Source organism: Nelumbo lutea, chromosome 8 (genome assembly GCF_056320005.1).
Source record: "Nelumbo lutea isolate HS-2025 chromosome 8, American lotus-T2T, whole genome shotgun sequence".
Lineage (NCBI taxonomy): Eukaryota > Viridiplantae > Streptophyta > Magnoliopsida > Proteales > Nelumbonaceae > Nelumbo > Nelumbo lutea.
This window is the reverse complement of record NC_142691.1, coordinates 46129122-46139333: the sequence shown is the minus strand read 5'-3', so window position 1 is coordinate 46139333 and position 10212 is coordinate 46129122. Positions and strand designations below refer to the sequence as shown.

Here is a 10212-nt window from a genome sequence, read left to right as displayed (position 1 = left end):
TTTTTATTTTTTATTTTCTCTTAAAATCTAATTGACCCAAAAATACTTCCATTCTTTTCTTGAAGTCTTTGATGGGTATTCCATCAAAGAAGAGATGATGCGAAGATGTCATTGAGCTCGAATAGCCTGTCTCTTAGTTCGTGATGAGACTACAGTCAATTTACCATGTTCCTCTTTCTTTATTAAAACATTAATCCTATGGAATTCCGTCAAGTATAAATCCATTCTATTAGTCCTTAATTGATAATATCCTATAGAGTTTAGCATTAGATTTAAGACACTGTTTGGTTCACTGGAATAGGAGTCTGGAATCAGAATTGAAATTGGCTATTCTAATTCAAACTGTTTGGTTGGATGGAATTGGAATCCTATTCTATTCATGCTAAAATGGCATTCCCACATTTGAGAGAATGGCCATTCCCAATCTCTGCCCCGCCCTTGGGAATGAAATCCCATTCTTGCTGATTTTAATTCCCATTTTCATTCTTGTGGAATCAAACAGATTATGAGAATAAACCATTCTGATTCCAATTCCATAGGATTTCAATTCCAATTCCGGCTGTGAACCAAAAGGACTCTAAATTCATCCCCATAATTGACATATTGGCTACCATTGATAACCAGAAAAGTTCCCATAAAGGTACATGTTTAGAAGCAAAATATCCGAAAACATTTGACATGAAACCAACCAATGCAGTCACCGCAAAGTGAAACCTAATCAAAGTTGTTGAAAAAGCAGAAAATTATATTAAACGTAGTAAAAAAAGAAAAGGGAAAATTTCCCCTCGAGCGAGTAACAAAATCAAGAATTCCCACAACTAATCTCAAGAAAAGAGGGTTTACTTGCCAAAGAAACTAATCAGAACATAGATGAACATAGATGAGTTATCAAATCCAAAAGAACCTTATAGAATCACTTTCAAGCCTAAATAGAAAAGAGATGCTTGAGCTGATTAAAAAAGCGGGACAAGTTACCAATTTACCCATCTTGAGATGAGAGATCTCAAGCAAATTATAGCAAAAGAAAATGAAAAGAAGGGAAACTAAACAGTAAGGCAAAACTAGAGAAACAAAAAATTCAAGACTATTGGAAATTTTAAATCAAACAGCAAGAACCGACCCACAAATGAAAATAAGAATCTATATAAGAAAGAAAATCAAGATTACAAAACCAAGTAGGGATGGGTTCAAGCCGAATATCTAGTTATCAAGCTCAGCTTACCAATACACTATGAGGCTTGAGCTTGAGCTTAAGCTCAAGCTCAATTCGAACTTGGTTTGGCTGGTCTCAAGCTCGACTATGAGCCAAATGTTTTATAAAAATAAAAATTTATACATATAAAAAATTAAAAATTAAAAAACTAGTTATTATATATATATAGATAGATATGTATGTATGTATAAACATAAAAGCTTGATTAGGCTCACAAGTCTCATAAGTTGGGCTTTATTATACTCAAGTTCACCTTAATTAACAATAGACCAATATGTTGGACTTGAACTCGGCTCAAAACACGATTTAAACCAAATTAAATCAAGTTTTTCACGTAGCTCATAACAAACTCGGCTCATAACCATCCTAACCACAAAAAAAAAAAAAAGATAACCACACTTAGGCAATAATTTACAAGTAAAATTCAATAATTCACAATGTACAATGAGATATAAGAAGATCAGGTGTCAAATCAAAGAGAGACAAAAGCTGAAGGCGTAGCCGCTATGGGACATAAGCTGCTTGTTGGTCTGCTTGTTGGTCATGATGATGCCGATGGAGCTGATTATGTTCATTGCCCACACACATACATTCGAGACAACCAAGGATTTTTTTCTCGTCCTCCATGTCCTCTGAGATCGAGAAAATGTTCTGTTGGTTTTGGACCCATCACCGAATTTCCGTCGAAACACAACATCTTTAAGCTCACGATAATGAGATGTCCACTGCTATATTGCTCACTTACTCTATCTTGATCCGAACGCTTTCAAACGAACTCTTGCACTAAGACTTAGCAATAAGATAGAAAGAGACGGGAGAATTTTAAGTCTAGAAGCTTGAACCTCGAAACGAGTTTTAATTGTTATCTATTGGAGTATGATTTAGCTTTCAATCGGACGACGAGCTAAATGGATCTATAAAATAAGATCAGAGAATTCAGGGTGGTTAATCCGATGAGGTTGATTCGATGCTTAAATTAGTAATCTGATACGAGTTGAATAGTTTTAAGAGTTTAGAGAGCTAGAGAACTAGAGAGCAGAAAAATCACGCATACCTTAAGCCATTGAGGTTGTAGCCTTTATATAGTTGAATAGTCGTGGGGCACACGAAAGAGTTCCGGGGTATCCGGGATGTGGAGATAGAGCTTGCTCCGCTTCCGAATGAGCAGTATACAGGTAAGGCTTATCTCGTTCCACCTCCAATTTCGACGGAGTCAGGATAAGTCCTTATCGTGATCCCGAAAAAGTTGGGGCCTGTTAACTCATTGTGATCTCGAGGGATTCGGGATTCGTTGGAGAGACCTCTAGAATTGGTTACGCGGGAGTCAATTACGTGGCACTTCAAGTTGCTGGTTCCGAACTGGTATTTTGGTCTTTTAGTTCCGATCTGGCTTGGATACCGAGGTGGCCCTACTCCGAGATGAGTCTTAAGCCGAGGCGGCCTTTGTGCTGAGGTGACTGAATATGCGAGCTCAATTGTTGCAAACTGAGCTTGTCAGACTGAGTTGCCATCTCTTGGTCAGGTCGTGTCCACGTGTCCCCTTTTTACTAGGTCAGGCCAAATCACCATTCATTAGCAAGTGATTAATCCACTCCAGAGAACTCAAAGGTATGTCGAGTTTTATGGCAAGTGATTAATACAATAAAAGGCATGTTGAGATTAATATTGACAAAGTGGATAAATCATGGAAGACAATTATTTTGAAAATCTCCCAATATCGATCATATAAAGATCAACTTTTATGCATGTAGGAATGGGGAGGGTTTTTGCTCAGTTGCGAATATTGCTAGAGATCAATTCGGGAAAGTCTTAGACATCAAGGCTTATAAGCTTGGCATTGCTTCAATTAACATGACAGAAACTTGGACAGTTTGGGAAGCCCATAATTTGGCCTTGAATTTTAGAGATTATCTTATCATTATCGAAGGTGATTCTAACATTGTCATTTCCTGTCTCAAATAGAAGATCCCAGCTCCTTGGAAGATAATACACATCATCAACAACTGCATCAAATTAAAGGATAAGTTTTGAAGAGGTCTGGCATATAGGAATATCTATCGGGAGGCAAACCAGGTAACTGATTAGTTGGCACACGAAGCTCTATCTTCTCCAGCAGAGTCCGTTAATCTTAGTTTAGCTTCTCTTCCTTTCTCTCTTTTTTATATTTGTGTAGCTGATGTTTGGGGACGTGTTACCCCCGTGTAGCCAAAAAAGAAAAAAAAGAATTTTATATACAATTAATTAGAAATTACAACCTCCTATAAAAACTTTAATGCCAATGCCTGCATCATGTCATCTTGTTTGTTTCTTTAGGAGATGAACAATGAATTTGTGGTACGTTTCCACTTAATGTCGCAAAACCATTAACTTCAAAGGAGGCAACAATAAACAGTACAAAATGTTAAAAAATTAAGGTGATTTGATAAATTAAAGAAAATGGCAAAATAAATTAAAAAAGGATAACTTGGGCGTTTAGAAAACTTTAAACATTCAGATAAAAATCTTTTGAGTCTTTCTCCAACGACCAAATGTCTTCAAGCTTAATTCTAATTTCCTAGCCGCGAGAGATGTTCTCCAAGGTGCCAACAGTGAAGTGGCCTCGGTTGGCTAATTGATCAGCAAGCTGGTTTGCCTCACTGAACACGTGAACCCACTGAATGAGCTTTCCACATCCCTACCATTTTCTTTTTGTCTTTGATGATATTTTCCGTGGTCTATGGGGGGTTTGCTTGGCTGTAATAGTGTCTATGGTTAGGAGTGAGCCTTCCAATGCTGCCTACACTTTTGCAACCGAAATTCAGCACTTGCCCTTCTTCTTGTAATGGAGATTAAGGGATCGGATCCAGTAGGCCTAACATAGGAAGCATATTTAATGAGTAATTTATAAATATTCTGACAATTATTAAATGTTGTCTTTAATCTTTTTCAAGGATAGGTTTTGGGTATTTCAATGGACATGTGTTAAAAAAATTTTAAAGTATTCATTGAACGTGCCTACCTGATCTGGACTTGTCTCTTTATCTACATGCCAGACTTGATGCTAAACTAATCTATTTAAGCTGGATTCTCTAACCGGTTTATCCTCTACTCCCTCCCTTGAGATATAGATTCCCTTTATTTTAGCTAAAATTTTTGTGGGGAAAGTGGCATGTAATGAATCTAAGGCTGTTTTTGGTTATAGTGCAATTTTATTTGCACTAGTTCAAATGTATGGAAGTGCAAACGTAAAAAATGCAAATTCTTGTTTAATTTTGTTTTGAATTTTAATTTATTCTGCTTCATGTCTGAATTTACTTCAATTGTACTACAACCAAACAAAATAAGCTAAAATTTAAAACAAAAGTAAGTCAGAATTTACACCCAAATCATTTGCACTGCCATGGTTTTGCACCAATTTGCATTGCAACCAAATGCAGCCTAAGTTGCAATTTTTGTTTCATTGATTAATTAAACGCTCAACTTTTACATTTACATCATGTTTTCGTAGGTCCTCCTACCTAGCTTTGATCCTTAAGGCTGTGCTTGGTTTGAAGGAAAAAGTAGGGAAAGGAAGAAAAGGGTAGGAAAACCTTTACAAATCTTGTATAAGTTTTCCTACCTTTTCCTTCAAACCTAACATAGCCTAAGGGCTCCTCACTCATCCAATTATCCATCTAGAAAGTGACTTTATTTCCATCTCCCATAACCCATAAAGAGATATTCATAATGTGTGATTTAATGCTTTGAGAGTATATAAAGAGATTTTGTTTTTAGGATATCTTGTATTGACATCTCGTCTCCTTTGGAACAAGGTGAATGGGTCCCAAACTGATTATTAATCTATTTTTCTTTTTTCTTTTTTTTTATTTCATGACTTGATAGCTTCTATGAGTATAAACATGCGGTAATTTATCCCCCATATTCATAACCCTCCAACCTTGGCGGCAACCTATTTTGATCCAAAGCCTTGACTACAAGGGATAGATCCATCAATTGAGCCACTATTAATTGGTTAAAGTGATCAATTTTCCGCTCTATAAAATACACCTAAAATTGAACTAATTATATTATTCTTGACGTCTATAATTAAGGTAAATCTATGATATCAAAAAAGGTATGATACTATAAGAGATTCGACCAATCAAACCCACTCTTGAATTTTGTAGAAAACCACCTGATTGGTTACACTTTTATGATACCAGTTGGTTAGTTATAAGTTTTTTTCTTATATCATAGTTGAACCTGATGTAACCATTTTCGGCCACGTATCAATGTTTTGTGATGTAAAATTTTTTGGCAAAGTACCTCGTTATTCGACCCGGTGGTGGCGTACCTTAGTGACGAGCTACTTGGTGGCGAACTGCCTGGGGGCGAATTGCCTGAGGGCGAACTCCCTGGTGGCGAACTGCCTGGGGGCGAACTCCCTGGTGGCGAACTGCCTAGGGGCGAACTGCTTAGGGGCAGACTGCCTGGGGGCGAATTGCCTGGGGGCGAACTCCCTAGTGGCGAACTGCCTGGGGGCGAACTCCCTGGTGGCGAACTGCCTGGGGGCGAACTGCTTAGGGGCAGACTGCCTGGGGGCGAACTCCCTAGTGGCGAACTGCCTTGGAGGCTAACTCCCTACTAGGCAGTCGATGCCTTAGAGAATGTTGGAGCTCCCTGGTGCGGCGCAATCTGACTGCCCTCAGCATGAGGCGGTCTTCTTTCCTTTGTAGGCTGCGGGAGATGAGGGACCTGTGAGAACTTCATCTTTTCCTCCTCTTTGTAGGTGGCGGGAGCTGAGAGACCTGCGAGAACTCCATCTTTTCCTCCTCTTTGTAGGTGGCAGGAGCTAAGGGACCTCCAAGAACTCCATCGTTTCCTCCTCCTTGTAGGTGGCGGGAGTTGAGGGACCTCCGAGAACTCCATCTCTTCCTCCTTGTAGGTGGGGGGAGCTGAGAGACTTCCAAGAACTGCATCTTTTCCTCCTTTTCGTAGGCGGCGGGAGCTGAAGGACCTGCGAGAACTGAATCAGAGGTCCCGGGGGTACTTTCCCGGTGGGGGCTCTCCGATGCTTAAGTTAGCACTCTTATTGTAGAGAGCTTTGAAGATAATATGAGAGAGCTAGAGAGCAGGGTTACTTCCCTTTCCTTTCCCCCCCCCTTCCCATTTGGGGGGTGAGGTCTTTATATACCGGAGTCTTCGCGGGTTAGGTGGGTGAAAAGCCTCCAAACGGTAAGACTCGTTGCATCCGGTCAGAACCGGGGTACGGTGGTGAACTCCTCGAGGTCGTCAGGCTGGCGCTTGTGTCAGGCGGCCAGGTCGGCGCCTGGGCCGGGTTGTCAGAGGGGTGCCTGCGTCAGTCGACGGGTCAGTGTTTAGGCTAGGTCGTCAGGTCGGCGCCTGTGTCAGTTGGCGGAACAGTGCCTAGATCAGGTCGTCAAGCTGGCGCCTGTGTCAGTCGGAGGGTCATTGTCTAGATCAGGTCGTCAAGCTGGCGCCTTGGCCGGATCATGCGCTAGGCTGGTCCAGGTCGGCCAGGTTGCGCAAGCCGTGCACAGTTCGCACAGGCCACACGCAGTTCGCGCAGGCCGCGCGCGCGCCGTGCAATTCGTGCGCGTCGCGCAGGCGCGTGTCAGGCCGCGCGCAGGTCGCGCCAGGCCGGCCAGACAGGTGCCCAGGTGGGTCACCAACTTCGTAAGTTTGTTGGCTGGGTGTTTTCCTAACTGTCACGAGGTGCCATGTGTCATAATTTGAAAACCCAATCACCTATAACATAACAACTTGAAAACCTCCGTTCTGATAATATAACCTTCATAAATAGTTTATATGATCATAAAACAAGTATTCTTATTTTTTTTTAAACAAAAGATAAAACTAAGGATGTCAACAGGTCGGGTTTGGTCAGGTCCAAGTAGAAATAGAACCGATGACTACGAAAAATCGGCTAAGGCAACGGTTTAGAGCCGGCGGTCATAAGGACTGCCGCCATAAAAAATAATAAGGTGGCGGCACCTAGAAGACCAAAATATTCACGCGAGTATATTGGGTGGTGGTCTTTCCGTATAAACGTCTACTCTTCCCGCGTTGTTCTCCGTAGCAAAACACCAAAAGGAAAGCTCTCCTCCTGCTTGGATTCTACTCCTTCACCAGAGGTAACACTCCATTGAAATGTAGAAGTAGAGTACTTTTGATGTTGAGAAGACTATTTTTGATGAAAAAGAGTACTTTTGTTGCAGGTCTCCACTATCAAATCTTCATCCTTTGGCTGAGAACACTAAGAGCACGGGAAGAGTTGAAAAGGCATTCAAGCTCGAAATCGATGGCATACAACCTCAGAAAAGTTTGAGAATGCGCATTGCATGTATGAATCGCTTAAGAAGGTTTCTTGCATTCATGAATCGATCGGTTAGGTCATACCAACACTGATCCTGATTCGTTCGACCAAAAGAAGAGAAGGTTAAGACTTGTATTTTGGGATAGTGTGTTATAGGGTTTTTCTCCCAATCCAACAACAGATGATTGAACTGGTTTTCTTATTTATGGATTTCTTTTTTTTTGTAAATTTATGTAATCACTACGAGTTTGAGCATTTCTTGCTAAATTACTTTCTTTCCCCCTTTTAATTTAACTAATCTTTTTTTTTTGTAGTTTTTGGCCGCATCCTAGAGAATTGGGGGTGCTTTTAGGGATGAGAATGGGGTCATTTCTACCATGTTCTCAGGCTCAATTGGAGTTGGTGACTCCCTTAGAGATGAGATCTTTGCAGTGATGGAAAGAGTTCAAAAAACTAAGGAGTTAAACATCAGGAAATTTATAATTGAAGGGGATTCAGAGGTGGTGATAGGGGTGGCTGATTAAAGATAACAATGGCTTATGGAAGTACAATAATAAGAGGAGGAAATTCAAGTGGCTGGTGCGGGAGATGGAAGTTAAGATATGTTGGATTAAAAGATCAGCCAATTCCCTAGATGACAGTTTAGCTAAACAAGGAGCAGAAATGGATTCACTGTTTTGGGTTAAGCTGTAACTTTAGTGTTTTTTTTTTTTCTTTTTTTCCTTTTCTTGAGGTTCTTTGTTGCTCTTATAAAATAAGTGTGTTTGTTTTCCTCTTGTAAATCTTCTTTTGATGATTTAATAAAAGTGTTATTGATAAAAAAAATACATATATATATATATATATATATATATATATATATATCAGAAATCAGAACCGACCCAATCAGTTGAATTTACCCTTTTAAACATAAAATATAACAAAAATTACAAAAAAATTAGGAAACCTTTATATATTGTTAATTACATAATCAGTTAAGAAAAGCGAAAATCTGTTTTAACTATAATTGATATGTTCAATAGGTTTGGTTATACCAATAGACCTGACAAGGTAGCCGGACCATGAAAACCAGGAAACTCGTGGGCTTCCCAAGTCCTGGTTAAATAATGGTTTTGATGGATTTTCACAAGTTGTATAGGCAAACCAAGTGTTGTGTGTGTGATATGTGAATGAAACAGAGAAAGATAGAGCAATCAAATAAATAATAATAGATAAGGAAAGATTAGAAGAAAGTAAAGTGCATAAAAATTTTTAAAGAGGTTCGAACAATCTTAGCCTATGTTCTCTTCTTAGGCCCCTCCTAGTCAAGCCTTTCTCACTTCTAACTGATTTAGCAAAGAAAACTCTTCTCTCTCAGATCCTGTTGTTCACAATAATGTGCCTTTTCTATAGATAATATTCACAAATAAATTTATTGTCTTTCTTTCAAACCAAAACCACTTATTTATAGCGGTTAGAGCATTTGACCATTAGAGAGACATTGGGGAGGATTCAATCCAATCTTTGTAATGCTTTAGATCAAGCTCTCAACAAATAGAAGGCATACCAAAACAAGGAATAGCTATTATGCCTTCCAACCATTAAGTTTAAGTACAAGTAGTAAACTCATGAGTAGTGTTCTCACAGATACAAGCGTCAGTTATTAAGGATAGTCGACTCATGAATATGAATAGTCAATTATTCACTGTCTATAACCTTAGAACCTTGCAAAATTTTATTTCAATGTTTCATATTTTGTTACCTTAGGCTTTGAGGATGAGATTAAACAACTTTTAAGTCCAAGAACATCAAAGAATCAGACCTAATCTAACCATTGGTCTTAAAGTTCAAGTTAACTGAGTTTGGTCATGTTTGAGCTTATAATATACATCTCAAGCTTATGATTTATATCAAGTCCTAAACATAGTATGACATGTCATAGCATGGAATTCTTAGACTTAAATGCTCATTTTCTTCTTTCATTTTATGGTAGCCAATATCATCTTTTGGAGAGATTCATCATGATTGACAAATGCCAAACACTTCATTCATGCTTTTGCTTCTTCTAGCATTTGTTAATCATTTTAGCTCAATAAATACAACTACACATTTGACATAATTATTAGTATTCTCAATGAGTTTGTCATCATGGAAATACATAAGGCCAACATTTTCCCACTTTTTGACCGTAACAAACCATTGATGACACATGATAACAAATAAGCACAAGTAGAGAGTATTAAGATAACTCTCCCTGACAACAAGTTAGCCAAAGTTATTGATGCACAATAAGCATATAGATATATAAAAGGATATAATCAATTAAGCATAAATGTTTACACCCCCTAAGTAGAATAATCATTCAAGCATAAGCATTTACTTGCTTGAGTAGATTAATCATTTAAGGCACAAACATTTACTTACTTGAGTAGAAATAATCATTTATTCATAATATTTAAAACTCGGAGAAGTATGGACAGACCCAATACAGATTTCTGATTTACACTGCAAAACTATAAACATTCATAAGGTCAAAAACTCACACTCTATGCACCCATACCCGCCCATGAATTGGCATTAATTCGGAACTGACACCTACCCAAAATACACTTTGAGCCTACAAATTCTGACCCTGGGCTGAACTGTCATTCTCACTTTAAAACTCCCCCTGAAACATGTGATGGATAAACATTAATACTTCTTTCACCCCGAGATTGAGGAGATT

The 10212-nt window shown here is 38.8% G+C and overlaps 1 long non-coding RNA gene across 1 annotated transcript; it reads left to right on the top strand.

The window, feature by feature from the left end:
• The first annotated feature begins 7142 nt into the window (after positions 1–7142).
• On the top strand, positions 7143–8101 carry LOC148843983 (uncharacterized). Its single transcript, XR_016103023.1, has 3 exons — positions 7143–7326; positions 7411–7630; positions 7823–8101. It is a non-coding gene; the product is annotated as an uncharacterized LOC148843983 (long non-coding RNA).
• The last annotated feature ends 2111 nt before the right edge of the window (positions 8102–10212 follow it).